Source organism: Bos grunniens, chromosome 11, assembly GCF_055505025.1.
Source record: "Bos grunniens cultivar Pamir isolate PY7600 chromosome 11, Bosgru_T2T1.0, whole genome shotgun sequence".
Taxonomy (NCBI): Eukaryota; Metazoa; Chordata; class Mammalia; order Artiodactyla; family Bovidae; genus Bos; species Bos grunniens.
In genome coordinates, this window is record NC_141175.1 from 18,765,335 (window position 1) to 18,783,984 (window position 18,650).

Genomic DNA, 18,650 nt, shown 5'->3' on the forward strand with positions numbered 1-18,650 from the left:
TTATTTTCGGGGGGCTCCAAAATCACTGCAGATGGTGATTGCAGCCATGAAATTAAAAGACACTTACCCCTTGTAAGGAAAGTTATGACCAACCTAGATAGCATATTCAAAAGCAGAGACATTACTTTGGCAACAAAGGTTCGTCTAGTCAAGGCTATGGTTTTTCCTGTGGTCATGTATGGATGTGAGAGTTGGACTGTGAAGAAAGCTGGGTGCTGAAGAATTGATATTTTTGAACTGTGGTGTTGGAGAAGACTCTTGAGAGTGCCTTGGACTGCAAGGAGATCCAACCAGTCCATCCTAAAGGAGATAGTCCTGGGTGTTCATTGGAAGGGAGTTGCTGATGGACAGGGAAGCCTGGTGTGCTGCGATTCATGGGGTCACAAAGAGTCGGACACAACTGAGCAACTGAACTGAACCGAACTTAGCAGTCTATGATCGCACAACACCAGGTCTAATAGCATTTGTTCTGGGAAGAAAGCAATGGAAAATTGGTTGTAATCACCTTGCAGGAGCTTGTTATGCATTATAAGGCTTATTAAATGACTTCTTCTTAAAGGGAGATGGGTATTTAAAAAACAGCTTTAAAATGGTCCAATGATAGCTTTTTACAATTAAGTTAATTTCAAAATCAAACTTTGCTTTGAAGTCTTCCTTCTTTGTACTTCCTTAATGCAGGCAGAAGAGAAGTGGAAACAGGGAAGTAGGTCATTAAGGGCTACATATAATCACTGCCTCTTTGGGGAGATGCTTTAGGGCTTTGCACTGGGGAGGCGAGACCTTGTACTGCTCATATTAGGTGAGTTTCTGAGTCTGAAAGGACCTCTAGGAATTACAAAACCCTTTGGTTCACAAAAGCTCTTTTGATTCTTCACTTCTTTAGAATAATTTGCCTCCAGAGTCTGTATCATGGGGTCCTCATCACCCACTAAATTAGTTGTCATTCTAATCAATTCTCTTGGTGTTAACCCATGATCCATAGCTGAGGTGGTGTAAATGTAGGCCAAGTTCACTGTGTATAATTTATTTGGTGTGAAGAAAATAAATCATCACATATAATTTATACAAAGTGCATGATTCATACCCTCAAACTTCTACTTTTAATTGGAAATGCACTTTTGGCTATGAAGAATATGGGAGGCTGGATTTCTGGATTTCTAGTGCTACTTTCCAACCTGGGCAGGAAGGCAGGGTTAACTTTAAGGGATGTGAAACGCCCACTCAAATGACATCCCTGGGTCACCAGGCAGCAGGTCTAGGTGATGCTCAAACCCCACAGCCAGGAGGGTAAACAGGTGCAGTGCAATGTGGTTTGTAAGTTCACATGAATCCAGATAATCCCCTTCTATCCCATTCTTTTCTGATGTCGCTTCTTTCTCAGACTAAGGTTACAAATTACTCTCATGAGCAATGTAGCTGCAGCGTTCCGGGAAGCATTCTCAGATTAAGTTGGTCCAGGTGAGCCTTTCAGAAGGCTGCGGAAGCCATTGAGAATGCAATTTTGAAGTTGACATTGCAGATGGTGCTGGCAAGTCCATGGGAAAAAACCCTCCCAAGAGGCACGGAGCAGCAGATGGAATTGGATTCTTGCAAAAACAATGTCCCCCTCTCAGACAGGCTCTGGCCACTCCAGGTCACCTGATTGCCTCCCAGATAAAAATTATCACTGTAGTAGATGCCATGTGAGCACTGCTGGGTCCTGTTATCAGGAGGTTTTGCAGTTGTCCCCTCATCTAACTTAATCCTGACAACACTCTTCAGAGGTGACTCACACTGTATTCCTGTCTAAATGAAGGACCCTCGATACAAACACATGAAATGGCTCATCCACAGGTTAGAAAGAGGTAGAAAGGGAACTCGAAGCAGGTCTATTGGACTCGAAACCCTGGGTTATTCCCGCCAGGCTGCACTGCCCCTTCCAACCTACCTGACTCAGGCTCTTTGTTAGGCTTGTCCCAGTTTGAGCATCCCGTGGTCACCTCCCTGCTTAAGGCATGTCCATGCCCTGGCTCAGCTCTGGAGTGTTCTGACTGGTCAGGGAATGAGATCATTTAGATCTGGACAGACTTCCCCTCACTTCTGGTTCAGCTTGTCCTCAAGGGGTAAGAAATAGTAACAAAATAGGAATTCATGAAAAGCAATGAACTTAGCAGCCCAGCATGGCAGGTGTCTTGGGTGTTTTATGTGAATCATGTGACATATCTGGTATTCCCTCAGAGGCATACATCTCAAAACAACCCCTTCTTGAAAAATACAATAGTTATGAACCGTGATTTGTAATATCACAAATCACACAAAATATCACAGTCCCAGGAGAACTGAAAAGAGCTAAGGAAATTGCACTGTGTCTTTGAAAAACAGCCTGAGAAGTAGTATCTCTCTGATGTTACAGGCTGCAGCCCCAACTCTCATCAGAGGATAAATCAATTTGCTGCAGCTGTGGGCTGCTAGTGAGGTCCAGGGCACGTGGCCAGACTCATGCTAGGAAAAGACAAAGCTGGGGTGAAGAGTAGCTGAGGTTCCGTGATGCCCTCGCTGGCCGCCTGTGGGGAGTCTGCAGCCTGCCTCTCCTGACTCCAGTTCTTATTTTCAAATTATTGGAAGGCAATGTCTATGTAAAAGGAGGTCACCTCCAGCTGACCTGCCCCCCAGGGAGAGGAGCAGCTTGGCGTATCTTCCTCTCCAACCTGGAGGAGAACTCAGCAAGAAACAGAGTGGAGACCTGGACCCAGCAAATCTTTTCCTCCGGGGGGCCTTTGCTCCAGATTTATTTTGTAAGATTTGGTCAAAGCAGGGAACATTTTATGACACATTTGAGATTTGCCTCCTTGCTTCCCTGGTAGCTCAGCTGGTAAAGAATCCGCCTGTGGGAGATGTGGGTTCAATCCCTGGATGGGAAAAATCCCTGGAGAAGAGACTGGCAACCCACTCCAGTATTCTGGCCTGGAGAATTATTTCATGGACAGAGGAGACTGGCAAGCTACACACTCTCCATGGGATCACAAAGAGTTGGACACAACTAAACAACTTTCACGTCGCTGGATCAGTTAAGGCTGACCTTCAGGGTCTCTCTGAGGCTGTCCTGCACTGCTTTCTTGCCCTGCAACTGCAGGGCAGCTGGTGTCCTGCTCCAGGGCCTGGGGAAGCCCCACCTCCTATGAAGCCCCGCTCCTGCCACTCGCCCTTATCACCTCCCCTGCAAAGAACAACGGTATCTGTTGGCTGCCCATCCTTCCCCAAGCCTGCCAGGCTTGGGAGCGACAGCAAACCACCTCTGACTTTCTGCCCCTACAGGTTTAGGCAGAGGCAGGAGAGCTGGAGAGCTGGGACAGAGGGCCTGAAAGACTCCGCTCAGGGCAGCCAGGGAGGGGCAGGGAGGGAGGGAGCCGGAGAGGTGCTTCACCCAGAGGTTGCTATCCCCACTGAGCCCAGAGTGACCCAGAAACAGCACACAGAGGAGACAGAGCCCAGGAGAAATGCTGTGAAAGGACAGACCAGCAAGCAAGCGATGCTCATACCCGTGGGGTCTGAGGTTCCATGGAGGCAGTGGGCGAGAAGCCAGGAGCCCAGGGAGAGAAGGAAGCCGGCTTCCACCACACCCCCACCCACCCACATCACCTTCTGGCTCTGTGTCCATACACCAGACTTCACAGCCTGAAGAGCGTATTCCCTTATTTAACCCTCTGGATAACCCTCACCTGCACTTCCATGATGGCTCAGCAGTGAAGAATCTGCCTGCAATGCAAGAGACGTTCAATCCCTGGGTTGGGGAGATCCCCTGGAGAAGGGAATGACTGACTACCCTGTCCTTTAAGCTGAATTTCCTTGGGTGTATTCTTGCCTGGGAAATCCCATGAACAGAGGAGCCTGGCAGGCTACAGTTCATGGGGTTGCAAAAGAGTTGGACACGACTTAGCGACGAAACCACCACCACCATAACCTTCATGTAACAAACCAGGAGGATGAGCATTGTCCCTGATTTATAGATAAGGAAATCAGAACTCAGGAGGCTGAATAGTTGAGCCAAAGTTATAGAGTCACTATGGTTATAGAGTCACTATATGTCCATGGTGTGGAAGGGCCATCTGGTGACCCACCTGTGTGTCAGGCCTCTCTGCCTTTTTTCCAGGCTTTTTTGGGTAGAATGTCTTTCCTGGCCATGCAAACCCAGTCGGTCTTTCAAGCCTCCTCAGTATTTCCCTGCCCGCCTCCCACCAACCCAGAAAGGACTGCTCATAACCTCTACGCCCCAGCAAACGTCCATCACTGCTCTTCTTCAGACCTTTTCCAGTTCTGGTTTCTGTGCAAGGCAGTCCCCCACCTCGCCCTTGAGCTGTTGGAGGGCAGAGGCTCCGCGTGTGTTCACGCCTCCGCACCAGCAGTTTCTGGAAGCATGGATGAGTATCCTTTTCACTAGTCCTTTTCTCTCCCTAAAGTGAGACAACAGAAAATGACACCACGCAAAATGGGGCCACATGAACGGCTGCTTAGAAAGACTCCAAGTTGATTTTCAGATCTGTTGAGAGGCAGTCCCCAAATGAGATTTTCCAACCCCTCTTTCAGTAGCAGAGGGCTTGGTTTCTGTGCCCAACTTCCTGCTTCTCAAATCTTTGTGAATTTCCTTGGGTGTGTTGAATGGGATGAAATCAAACCGAGTCCTTCCCTGATTCAGAGAAATTCGGAAATTTCTTTGATCAATAATGAGAATGACACTGTTTGGCTGGGTTTTTACTGGTTGAAAACATTTTGCTCAGATTAGCTGTAAAGATTTCAACACCAAAGGTATCGTCTCTCAGAGATGGGAAATGTAAGGCAGGCCTGCAGATCAGCCAGCATTTGCGAGTTGGAGAGAACTTTGATTAAACAAAGGGAATGTCCTGACGTTTCCTGAGCCGGAGACCGAAACGCCATTGTCTGGGTAAAAATCAAATTCAGCCCAGCCCTAATCTTCACCTTCAGACGTGGCTTTCCTGTGACGTTGTTCTGACCGTGAACTTAAAGAGAGCCCCGCAGCTGTGACTAATTGTTTTCAGTTCTCATTGATTGTCAAGACTCCTGACAAAATTCTCAGAAATAGAAACAGAATCTGCTGCATGGGCAAGACATCCACCATGTGTATGAGAACACCCCCGATACAAGCCCTCTCTCCATCTGCTTGGAGAGCTCCTTAGAGAGCAGGTGAGGCCCTTCGGAGTGCCAGAATAACAGCAGGAATGATTTCCTCCAGGATTAAAGGTTTCTTTGGTTGAGGGGGAGCCAGGGGTGACGATGTGCCCAATGTGCGTGTATGTAGGAAACATGGATTCAACCAGGTAAAACTGGGTTTTGAATGGATATCATTCACTGGTCCAGCTGCAAAATGCATCTAACAATGTGATTATACCATTCCAAAACTATTAAAGTTCAAATGGTCAGACTTCGGCTTCTTATTGGGGGGAAAAAAGGAGCCAAGTTTCAAACGATAACAGTTTATCACTTTAAAAGGCATGCAGGTTGCAGGGAAAGTACCGGTGTGCCTTCCGGTAGAAACATCCTCTTTGTGTGCCTTCCGAAGCTCTCCACGCTCTGTTTAGAAGCCAGTCACAGGCAGGCACGAATGGAGCCCGAATCGAAACCAGCTTGCCCTTTCAGGAGTCAAATTCGCCTTTGTTGATCAAGGGGCAATCCTACTCTATTACAGAAGCTAAGCAGAAGATTGAACCCCAGCCCTTCCAAGAGCAACTGATTCAGTCATTAAGATTCCCAAACCTTGCACCACCTTTTGAATTCACAACCAAGCCTTGGTGTCGGTTCTGAAAGCACCTGGGACCCCAGATTTTTCATTGTTGGTAGCCAGTAGTGAAAACAAACAAGAAAAAGTACATAAAGTACATAAACATATATGTACCTACCATATATATACACACATACACATCCATATAGTCACGGAAACTCACAAGTAATCTATTCATTCTTTTTTATGTAAACATATTCATGGAAAAAAGAAATAAATGAAAGCAAAACTGTTAGTTGCTCAGTTGTGTCTGACTCTTTGCGACCCCATGGACTGTAGCCCACCCGGCTCCTCTATCCATGGAATTCTCCAGGCAAGAATATTGGAGTGGGTAGTCATTCTCTTCTCCAGGAGATCTTCCTGACCCAGGGATCAAACCTGGATCTCCTGCATTGCAGGCCAGTTCTTTACCATCTGACCAAATAGGGGATGGAAATACTAGGAGACTGATCCTGACATGGTCTCTCTTGTACCAGGAGAGAAGAAGGTAAGTGAATTGGTGAGAAATAGACTTTAATTCCTGCTGATTGCTGATTGGAGTTCAACTAGAGCATTTCACAATTATTTGGGAATTTTCCTGTATGGGCCAGGGACTGGATTTGCAAAATGTGCACTGAAAATGAATACTTGGAATTCTACAAAGATGTTTGTGGGTGAGACGTTTCACTAAAACACAGTTGATGCTGTAAATCATTTCTTCAGGATGTTCATTCTCACCAGATGAGTCATGGGTGGGTGGTCCCTTTGGTGTGGTATGTTCCTGGATGACAACACTCAAGGGGACCCTCAGTGGCCTCGAGGGAGGCCTGCCACTTACACGGAGTCAAGGGCAGAAGCTGAGGAGTGGGTGTCTGAAAGGCTGACTCAAGAGCGGACAGTGGCTGGGAATCCACTGCCCTCTACAATCCCTGGGGAAGACGTGCGTTTATTGATTTAACATAATTGGCTTTTCAATGGCAGCTCTTTAAAAAAAAAAAGAATTTCACAGTTTAACTAAGTGGGAGGAATTTTGAAATCCACTGGACTAGGCGGTTTTGTAAGCATTCAAGCTTAAATCTCTGTTACTGGTTCCATCTTAGTGTTTCTACTAGACAGTCTGGCTTTTTAAAAACATCTTAATAATAATAATAATGTACATACTCAGTCATGTCCCACTCTTTGTAACCCCATGGACTGTAGACCATCCTATTTCCACGGGATTTTTCAGGCAAGAATACTGGAGCGGGCTGCCATTTCCTATGCAGAGGGGTCTTCCCAACCCAGAAATCAAACACAAGACAAATCTCTTGTGTCTCCTGTATTGGCAGGCAGATTCTTTACCACTAGCGCCACATGAGGTAAAAAATAAATAAATAAATAAAGGGGCCCTTTTAACTATGAGAGTCACAAAGGCTGGAGTTTTTTAAAACATTTTAATGTCCTTTGAGAAGGAATGTCCTGGATGGTGTTGAACGCTATCATCCAGAAGAGCTGCTATCATGCTGATAAAACATTTTGGAACCTGTTGACCTGTATCAACACACAGGTAGAGGATACATCTGTCATTTATAGGGTCCCCTTTCTGATCTTCACTTGTCAGAAATTCCTAGCATCGTTTTGTTTTGTTTTGTTTTTTTGAATGCCAAGTTGCATTGTTTTCTCCCCAGACTACCCTATCTTTTTAATGGTCATTTTGACAAGTTGTACATTTCCACTGTTAACTTTACAGTTTATGAAACGTATTTAAAGGTATTGTCTCGTTTAACCTGCGTCCGCCCGGCAATGCAGGAGACGCAAAAGATGCGGTTTCAATCCCTTGGGTAGGGAAGATCCCCTGGAGGAGGAAATGGCAACCTAAGTATTCTTGCCTGGAGAATCCCCTGGACAGAGAAGCATGGTGGGTTACAGTCCATAGGGTCTCAAAGAGTTGGACATGACTGAGCAGAGCAGTCACAGCCTATCAAAAGAAGTATCAACCACATTTATCATTTCTTCTCCAAGATTATTTTCTCAAGTATGAAGACATTAAATCAAGAGAGAAGAAAATTTGCTGGAGCAGATATTAGACTTTTTTCCATTGCAAATTATCTTTATTAACCGGCTGTCTGGGAACTGCTCCAACCTGCCGTGAGGTTCTCATTGATAACGCCCTGTTTCTAAGCAACACCACTGGGCAAGCCCATGTGCAGGAATGGTCAGCTGCTGCTCTGTGACTTCAACCAACACAGCTCTTTTGCTGGATGTACCTCTGTTTAGTTTGATATCCATTTTTACAGTAGACTTTTTTAAACTTACAGCTGAAAATGAGGCACCCTGAGCTCACCTCCCACCCAGAGCAAGCCTGGAGGGTCCGCAGTCCAAGGATTTTGTTTAATATCAATGTTACTACTACTAATAATACTATTTTAAAACACAGTCAGATACTTGTCTCTCCTGCCAGGGCAAGACCCACATAGGGATGGCCGTGGGTGAGAGTGAGAGCAAATACTCCCAGAACTGTCCACATCTGCACCCTCTACACCTCAGCAAATATCCATCACTGCTCTTATTCAGACCTTTTCAAGCTCTGGCTTGTCTGCTAGGCCATCCCCCCTCTCACCTTTGAGCTGTTAGACGGTGGAGGATCTGCATGTGTTCATGTCTCTGCACCAGCAGAGTTTCTGGAAGCATGTGTGAGTATCCTTTTCACTACACCATTCCTCTCCCTGACGTGAGACAACAACCACAAGATAAATGACACCACACAAAACAGGGGCCACACGAGAGGCTCCCCATGCCTGCCATCCTTCATCTTCATCTCTAAAATCATGTCATAACAGTACCTCATTGCCAGCTATTTGTGAGGATGGAAGGAGGTAACCCCGTACCTGCTCAGGGCTCACAGACAGAAACTGCTCAGGAAACACTGGCTACTCTTGTGAATGTCGTTCTGACCCTGTGCCTTTGAAATAACACCACTCATACGCAGGAGTCTGCTGGCACAATGGAAAGGAAGGGCTAGAACTCTGGAGTCAGGACAACCTGCTCTGTAGCTGCCGTGACCACTTCCTTCTCGGAAAGCTTGGCCAGGTGGCTTCAGCTGTCTGCAGCTTACCACCTTATTCATTAATAAATTAGCAAAGTGAATGCCTAACCTCAGGTGGTTTTAGGAAGAGTTCCGTGAAATAAGTTCACACGAGAAAACAATACACACATACACACCCCACTCAATAAACACTGATCTCCATCCTTTCTTTGAATAATGAGTATTTAACAAAGCATTGACACCTGGTGGGTGTTCAAGAAGTACATATTCTTGCCTGAAACTTCTAAATTGCTCATCTATTATTCTTGCCATAATGTGTAGGTTATTATAGCAAGTGGAGCATGAAGAGACACCAAAAATGCAAAACATAGCAGACAAGAGCCATCCTATCCTGTGTGGTAAGATTTAGAACAACTGAACTTTGGAATTCCTCTTTCTGTTGCACCAATAGCCTTGGCAGCTCAGGCTCTACGGTTCCAAAGAAAACTTTGTCTTCTTCTCAAAGAGCACGTTACCAAGCTGCATGATGCCTGACCTGCAGGAGCCACTGGCTCAGGCCCACTCTGGGGACACCCTTCCATCTCAAGATAGCTGATCTGGAGATTTCAGCTGACCTGAGGAATCAGCAGGAAGCACAAGTGATCCATTTGTCTTCAGCAGTGCTGGTCATTGTTGATAGTTTAGCTCTCAGAAATGCCCCTAACACGCCCAGAGAAAGAGCAAAGCCCTCGCTGGGGTTCGGGCTCCCTCCCTCTCTCAAAGTCCTGGTGACACCTTAGTCCTGGCCTCCTTGCCCTCTGTGTCCACACGACATGCTCCTTCCTATTCTTCTGCTTCTCCAGGAGTGCCCATCCCACTTCTCAGCCTTGTGAACACCTCGGTGTCCTTCGGTGGGCTAAACATTTCCTCATTTCATTTGCAAAATTAGCACATGGCTCTTGTGAACCCAGAGCAGCCATTCTCATCCTTCTTATAAATGCCACACTGCCCTGCGACTCTTGTCACACATGTCTGTCTTCTTCGCTGAGCTGGGACCTCCGAGAGCAGGAGGACTGTGTCGGCTTTGTTCAACACTCTGGTCCCAGTTCACTGAAGTAACTTTACTTCAGTTACTTGCCCATTGCCATCTCTGCTAGACTGTGAGCTCCTTTAAGGCCAAAGTCAAACCTACCATGTTTCCCTGAAGGGCATACAGCCTAATAAGTATTAATCAACTCTATGACTAATGTGTGGTAAAGAACCTACTTGTCGATGCAGGAGACATAAGAAACACCAGTTTGATCCCTGGGTCGGGAAGATGCCCTGGAGGAGGAAAGGGCAACCCCCTCCAGTATTTTTTCCTGGAGAATCCCATGGATAGAGAAGCCTGGTGGGCTACTGACATGGGGTCGCAAAGAGTCAGACACAACAGAAGTGACAGCAAGCAGGCATGAATAACATGAGTTTCTAGAGGGTGGAAGAAAGTCTCGATTGTGTGTGTATCCACCAGTTCTGAACACAACGCCTAGCCTGTAATTGGTGTCTATAACTGCCTGAAGCAGCACAATGAAGGAAGGTGATGGCCCTCTGTTATAATCCTGGCTCAATCCTAGCTGGACTTTGTCTACCTTGGCCAGATCTGGCCTTTCAAGTACTCCTCACTAAATAAAAAATCCAGGCATGTTGGCGGCCTTGGAGCACAACAAACAGCTCAGCTTGGCTTGACTCACATTCTGGTCTGTCAAGAATCTCTTCTACGCAAACATCCCAGGGTGAACCTCAGAGACTGATGGGACCGGCAGCAAACTGACAACCTGGTTTCTAGAACACATTCAAGGCACTTGCCGGGGACAAAACCATCTTCTCATCTTTATTTCGCTACTATCATGCAAAGTAAAAATATTAACTCTTCCACGACAATGAAAATCATTTGGGGACATCTCACTTTCTCCAGCTTTCTCCAATGAAACCTACCAGAACTGACATCTTTAAAAGACTCATTTATGACTTTGCCTGCACTTTTTCTCTTTGACTTTAGCGGATGGAGATCCCTTTGTACTAAGATTCTTCCATCAGCATTTCTTAAAATACTGCCTTGGGATATGTGTCCTTAAAGTGATAAATAGAGATGGACCTCCTAGGTCAAATGAATTTGTGGACTTAAATGCTAAGCCTGCAGCACAGTTCTCTGCTTAGCTCTACTCAGCCTAGTGTTTCCCAGACTCCCTGTTCTAATACCCATGTCTGTAACTCTCATTTCCCTGGTGGCTCAGAAGGTAAAAAATCTGCCTGCAATGCAGAAGACCAGGGTTCAGTCCCTGGACTGGGAAGATCCCCTGGAGAAGGGAACGTCAATCCACTTCAGTATTCTTGCCTGGAGAATCTCATGGACAGAGGAACTTGGCAGGCTACAGTCCATGGAGTCACATAGAGTTGGACAGGTCTGAGCAACTAACACTTTCGTTGGACGTGTAGAATCTCTCTCATAGTCTTCTTTTGTTTGGATTTTTTTATTTCCACAATGCTTTAAAGATGTGAAACCATTCTCAGCTCGTGGTTTGTAGAAAAATAGGCAAGGGCTGCATTTGGCCAAAGGCAGCATTTTGCCGATCCTACTCTAGAGTATTTTTCCCTGACAATCAGTTGGCAGGCTGAACATGAGTCCAGTAAGCTCCTAAGCCCAGAGTTTGAGTTACTCTTGACGATCTTTCACATTCTGCCTTTTGGACATCTACGGAAATTGCCGGTTCTTATAAAAGCGTTTTCTTGGCCCTCTGAGGGCAGAAGGCAAATACCATAAGTATTATTATAAGACTATGAATGGCATTTGGATCACTCCTGGGTGACCAGCGCTGTCACAGGGACTCTACCTGTGTCATTGCAACAACCATGCCGGCAGAAGCTGATGAAGAAAGGGTTCAGATCTGGCTCCCCAGCTGCACACCCTGCCAACTGCACGGATCGGTCTCATGACTACCCAGCTAACTAGCCATAGACTGTGACCAACTCTACCCAATTTCACAGGAACCCTGGAGCACAGGGCAGTGAGCCACAGGCTGGGGCCACCTGGTCATAACACCCTCCCTGGCGGCTCACCAACTGCTCCCACCCATCCTGGCTGTGAATTTTGCCCATGGAGTTCTGTCCAATCAAAGTTTCTGGGATCAAAAACACCTGGGTTCAAATCTTATGTTCATCATCACAGTATTTGTATGATCTCGAAAATGTTCATGCACTTCCCAGGCAGCTCAGTGGTCAGAAATCCGCCTGGCAGTGCAGGAGACCCAGGTTCCATCCCTGGGTGAGGAGTGTCTCCTGGAGGAGGGCATGACAACACACTCCAGTATTCTTGCCTGGAGAATCCCATGGATAGAAGAGCCTGGCAGGTTACAGTCCACGGGGTCGCAGAGTCAAACATGACTGAGCCACTGAGCATGTACATAAAAACACGTTCATAAATCTCTTTTAAACCTCAGTGTCTTGACCCTGAAGGTGGCACCATCATTGCTTGGAAGGGCCAGTGAAGCCAGGAAGGAAAGGGATGTGCCTACTGGACACAGAAAGGGCAGTGGAGGGCCCTCTCCCTCCCCCATGACAGCCGCTGGGATCACCACTTTGCTGCCGAGGATGCAGAGCAGATGAGGCTCTTCCCCATCTTCCAAGACAGCTGGATTTAAAAAGGACATTTTTTTTAATGCACGTGTAGGGACTTCCCTGGTGGTCCAGTGGTTAAGAATCCACCTTGCAATGCAAGAGACTCAAGTCCGAGCCCACAGGCCACAGAGCAGATATGCTAATGCCCCCCCAGCTCTGACCCACACCCCACAACCAGAGAGTCTATGCGTCACAGTGAAGGATTGCACGTGATGGAACGATGATCCAGTGTGCTGCAACTAAGACCCAATGCAGCCAAATACGTAAATAAATAATTTTGAATTTAAAAAAAACAAATGTATGTGCAAGGCTAGGGGAGTCCAAGGTAGGAGGGATTGGTTCAAGCCAAGAAATTGGGGAAGACTTCACGGAGGACTCTGAGCCAGAACCCTGAGTGAAAAGTAAGCTGGAGAAGGGAGGAAAATTGATTCTGATGGCAGGAGCAGAGGTGGGGATGGCTGAGAGAGGCTGGGGCGGCAGTGGCTGGGGCGGGGGGCAGGACGGCCCTGGAGCACAAGGCTGGGGTGATGAAGGGGCAGAAATGGAGGCCATGCATGTGCTGGGAGGCACATTCCCTCTTGGGCTCCTGGTGATTCTTTCTGAAAATTATACCTGGAGGTTTCTTCTGTGCTTCTTCCTAGATAGACAGGGCTGATCCCTGACCAAGATGCCACTGAGAACCAGGTATCCTTGTCTAACAGCCTCTCCAGATCCATGAGCCTATTCCTCACTCACCACTGGCACCATTGAAGCCACTGAACAAAGGTCCTTCCACCAAAAAAGTATATCACCAGTGGCTTCCACATTCTGTCCCCTCTTTATATTGTAACCCAGTGAGGACAGGTCTTGACTTTTTCGTCTCGGGGCCCCATGATGTGTGCAACACTTGCTGGCACACCTGCCAGGCATGCTAATCCTTCCAGCTTGTTTGTTGACACACATGCATGTGTGCACGCATGTGTTCTCAGTCGTGTTCGATTCTTTGTAACTCCTATGGACTGTAGCACGCCAGGCTCCTTTGTCTATGGGATTCTCCAGGTAAGAATACTGGGGTGGGTTACCATTTCCTCCTCCAGGGGATATTCCTGACCCAGGGATAGAACCCACGTCTCCTGTGATGTTTGTTGAAAATAAATCTAATTACAAGAGGAATTCTTAGAATATTTTGAATTGTTTCATCAAATACCTCTTGGATAGAGCCTTCTTCCATATTCTACATTTCTTAACTGTAGTAAGAATAATTTGCCTAGCACTCTGCTAGGCTCTTTCATAAAAATTACTTTATTTACAGCTCAAGGTAACCCTATTTTTCTCATTTTACGGGTGAAAAGGATCAACTTTGGGTTGATGAATATGCCCAAAGGTACACAGCTAGTTCAGGGAAGAATGAATGATACTGTAGCAACTTTCAATGAACCAATGTTTATACATAGACCTCAGTGAACACCTAAAACTGAGACTGAATTTCAAAGCAACAAAAACAAACAGAATTTGGACCTTTTTCTCCCTATTATATCATCCATAGATTGGTGTGTATCTGCCCTCTCTTCAGGCACACACACACACACACACACACACACACACACGAGTCAAAATAGTAAAAATGCATCCAATTAAAATGGGTTTTTTGTTATGAGGAAGCAGAAGGGAAAGCAAGATAATCTCCAGTGTTTGTTTTCTGTCATTAACACAGAGGAGTAGACCCGTTTGTGCTAATAATGCCTCGCACAGTTCATTTCCTGCTTCTCAGGGCACTAGGGAGAAAACAGGCTCCCTCTAGACCCAGTCCTTCCATTTCTGTCCCTAAAACCTTCAGCTCATCTGTCGTTCCTAATCATTTCCTTGGAACTGTCCTGTCCAACCCTCTCCAATTGCAAAGCACTATGCAGGTCCGTGACATCCAGGAGTCCCTTGGTCACCATCGCTCTTTAGTACCTTGAATTGCCCTGTTGGGGAAACTGGAGGGCAGTTGGTGATTCTTGGTTTTGCCCAATAATCTTTCTCCTGAAAACTTTTGTGAAATTCACACTCGCCTGGATGAGACAAGTCTCAACTGAAAAGCAAGGTCACAGACGGGCGGGCTCTCTCTCAAAGACAAGGGCACAGTCTGGGTGAGGGGACGTGGGGCACAGGTTATTAATGGCCCTGTCCTGTGGGCCCATACATCGTAATAAATGCCCCTGTAGTGTGTTTACCCACACTAGACAGTAACCGACGTTCAGATAAATGAAGTTGGCGCCTGTAAGATTTATGATACACTTCTGTGCTTAGCACTGTTTAATCAGGAAGTTAACATATTATGGTGTAAAATCCTTTACAAGCATGTACAAACAGAGAGCACCATTAGTGCTTTGCAGGCCCAGGGGTCAAATCGCCCAGCCTTTCATGAAACTCAGCAATAAACGGGCACAGGGACCCTCTTGTGGGCTGGCATAGAGCATTTGCAAACACAATCAGGGTTCACATTTTCTCCCCTGTTTTTATTTCCCTTTCCTTTCTGGGTGGGTTTTTTTTCTTTTCATTTGTTTATTTTTCTGTTCTAGGATCCTCATTTTCATGAAAAGCCCAGGTGATAAGCAAGAACACGTGACCCTGATTCTAGGATCCACTTCTCCCCCAAGAAAGTTAGGCCTCATGGAACGTAAATTAGGGTCTGAGGATGGGGGTGGGGGCCAGTCCACAGTCAGGAGTGTTTGGACAAGGCCAGAAGCGTGTGGGGGACCAGCATGAGGCATCGCACCTGGAGGAGGAGACCCGCGCTCAGCCCCAGTGCCATAAGCCTGGCTCCAGGAAGTCTAGCCAGCATCTGGAATGGATATCAGGAGACACGGGCGGCCCTCACTGGCACGCAGCTCCACCTTTGTACTTCTCGTTGCAAATTGAAAAGCAAAACAGACATCAAGGATATATTTATATAACTGTCTTCAAGTTGCATTTTCTACTCCCATCTGCTTCACATGATAAGTTTCAAGTGTTTTCTAATAAAAAAAAAAAAAAAAAAGGCGAGGAGGTGGGGGAGTGGAAGGGAGGGCTGGGCGTGCTTGTGTGTGCCTGAACGCAGGCTCCTTATTTGGTACAGAGACAATCTTGATCAGGCTTCGTTCAAGAGGAGACATTAAAACACGCTATCTCTGAAGGTATCGCTGTTTTAACATGTGCTGATATTTTGCTTGTCACACATCTTCGAACATTAGTGTGAATCACTTTAAGAGGAAAGAACATATATTTCTCTTCTTTCACTCATTGTTCGGGTGGAGAAGGTTTGGGGGGGGAGCGGGGAGAGGCACATATTTTTGTTGTTAAGTCTTTGGAGAAAAGAGCAATGTGGAGGCGTGAGATGGTGGGGTGAGATATTTAGGGAAAGAAATACAGCATCAGATGGAAATATATCAGGCAGATCCGAGACAACTGGGGTTTGTCTACATTTAGGTAAATACGTGAATCCAGATGTGACTGCTGATCATTCATGAACAAAGCTGCAACTACCATGGGCCAAGTTCAATGCAGAGTCGGACAATTCAGTCACCAGCTAGGACCGAAACCAGCCCTTTTCTTTTCTTTTTCTTCCGTGTGGAACAGAAGAAAAGAACAGAACAGTGGGGTTCTCCAATTTTCCCCTCACCCCTGGATCATGCCTGCACAGGAAAAGCAGAGCGGTGAGTCACAAGTCAGCTACCCTGGTAATTCAGGATTTATTGAAACAAACCTGCAAAAATGGGCCCCTCGATATACATTCAGTAAAAGTAAGGTGTTTTCCATGTCCCCATGAACCCCAGTTTGTCGTGCTAAAGAGGACTCTCCCTGCCAAATGCTGTCAGAGGAAAGGCAGAATGTCCAGTTCATCCAGTGTTCCTTTATCCACATTTCTCCTGGGGATCTTCTCTGGGTCCAAACTACGACAAGCCTCTGCTGATGAGGAAACACACCAGATCAGCACCTAGACAAAAAGCCGACAGGAGCACGTGTGCCTGCTCAGCAGGAATGACAGCTGATTGCCTAGGGCAGCCAGCAGGGAGAGGTGGGGAGAGACAGACAGACGTGAGGTCAAACCAGGCTCTGCCACTGAACCGCCCTATAACTGTGGATCAGCTACTAAATCACTTTCCTTCTCAATGAGCTCATCTGGAAAAGAGCCTAATAACAAGTATCTCACTGGGTAGTTGTTGTTAAGTCATGTCAGTTAAATCATGTCTAACACTTTGAGACCCCATCAACTGCACCAGGCCTCCCTGTCCATCACCAACTCCCAGAGATTGCTCAAACTCATGTCCATTGAGTCAGTGATGCCATCCAACCATCTCATCCTCTGTCGCCCCCTTCTCCTTTTGCCTTCAATCTTTCCCAGCATCAGAGCCTTTTCCAATGAGTCAGTTCTTCGCATCAGGTGGCCAAAGTATTGGGGCTTCAGCTTCAGCACCAGTCCTTCCAATGAATATTCATGGTTTATTTCCTTTAGGATTGACAGATTTGATCTCCTTGCTGTCCAAGGGACTTGCAAGAGTCTTCTCCAGCACCACAATTCAAAAGTATTAATTCTTCTGTGCTCAGCCTTCTTTATGGGCCAACTCTCATATCTCATTGGGTGATTAGAAGAATTATGGGTTAGCATTTGTGTGAAATGTCTGGTGTGCACTTTTAGTAGGACTTAATGATACTGTGGAAAATTCTGAAAGAGATGGGAATACCAGACCACCTGACCTGCTTTTTGAGAAATCTGTATGCAGGTCAGGAAGCAACAGTTAGAACTGGACATGGAACAACAGATTGGTTCCAAACAGAGAAAGGAGTATGTCAAGGCTGTATATTGTCACCCTGCTTATTTAACTTATATGCAGAGTACATCATGAGAAATGCTGGATTGGAAGAAATACAAGCTGGAATCAAGATTGCCGGGAGAAATAGCAATAACCTCAGATATGCAGATGACACCACCCTTATGGCAGAAAGTAAAGAGGAACTAAAAAGCCTCTTGATGAAAGTGAAAGAGGAGAGTGAAAAAGTTGGCTTAAAGCTCAACATTCAGAAAACGAAGATCATGGCATCCGGTCCCATCACTTCATGGGAAATAGATGGGGAAACAGTGGAAACAGTGGCTGACTTTATTTTGGGGGGCTCCAAAATCACTGCAGATGATGACTGCAGCCATGAAATTAAAAGACGCTTACTCCTTGGAAGGAAAGTTATGACCAACCTAGATAGCATATTCAAAAGCAGAGACATTACTTTGGCAACAAAGGTCTGTCTAGTCAAGGCTATGGTTTTTCCAGTGGTTATGTATGGATGTGAGAGTTGGACTGTGAAGAAGGCTGAGTGCCGAAGAATTGATGCTTTTGAACTGTGGTGTTGGAGAGGACTCTTGAGAGTCCCTTGGACTGCAAGGAGATCCAACCAGTCCATTCTGAAGGAGATGAGCCCTGGGATTTCTTTGGAAGGAATGATGCTAAAGCTGAAACTCTAGTACTTTGGCCACCTCACACAAAGAGTTGACTCATTGGAAAAGACTCTGATGCTGGGAGGGATTGGGGGCAGGAGGAGAAGGGGATGACAGAGGATGAGATGGCTGGATGGCATCACTGACTTGATGGACGTGAGTCTGACTGAACTCCGGGAGCTGGTGATGGACAGGGAGGCCTGGCATGCTGTGATTCATGGGGTCACAAAGAGTCGGACATGACTGAGCAACTGAACTGAACTGAACTGAATAAATAATAAAATTTGTCCTGTCTTCCTTACCTGGCCACAGGTACAACGTGAACAAGCCCCTGCTGACCCACAGCCAACATTCTGAACCATCCCTGCATGCTTTCCACTGGCATCTCAGCCTTAAAAACTTTTTCATCAAAGTTTTCCATATACCCACTATCAACAGGCGAGATGTGCATCAAGCCAAATCTATTTGTTACCTTGGTCTTACCTGGATCAAACTAGAACACTTTATATTCAACTGGCCTGCATGCCTCTTCCATTGACCATATGGGAGGAACTGGATCCCTGGGCTCTTTCTTTTACTGTCCTTTCTCCTTGCATTTCTTCTATTTCACTTCCTCATGTCAGAGCCCTAACATGAGCATAACACCTGCTTGCAGGCTGAAGACGACAGACGGAAGTGAGGATGATAATTTGCATGGTCAAGCTAGTGTGCACCCCCGAGGACACCAAGCCATGCATTTGCAGAGGCTATTTACACTGAGGGACTCTCGCTGTTAGGCCACATATAACACTTAACTAAAAAACATGTGC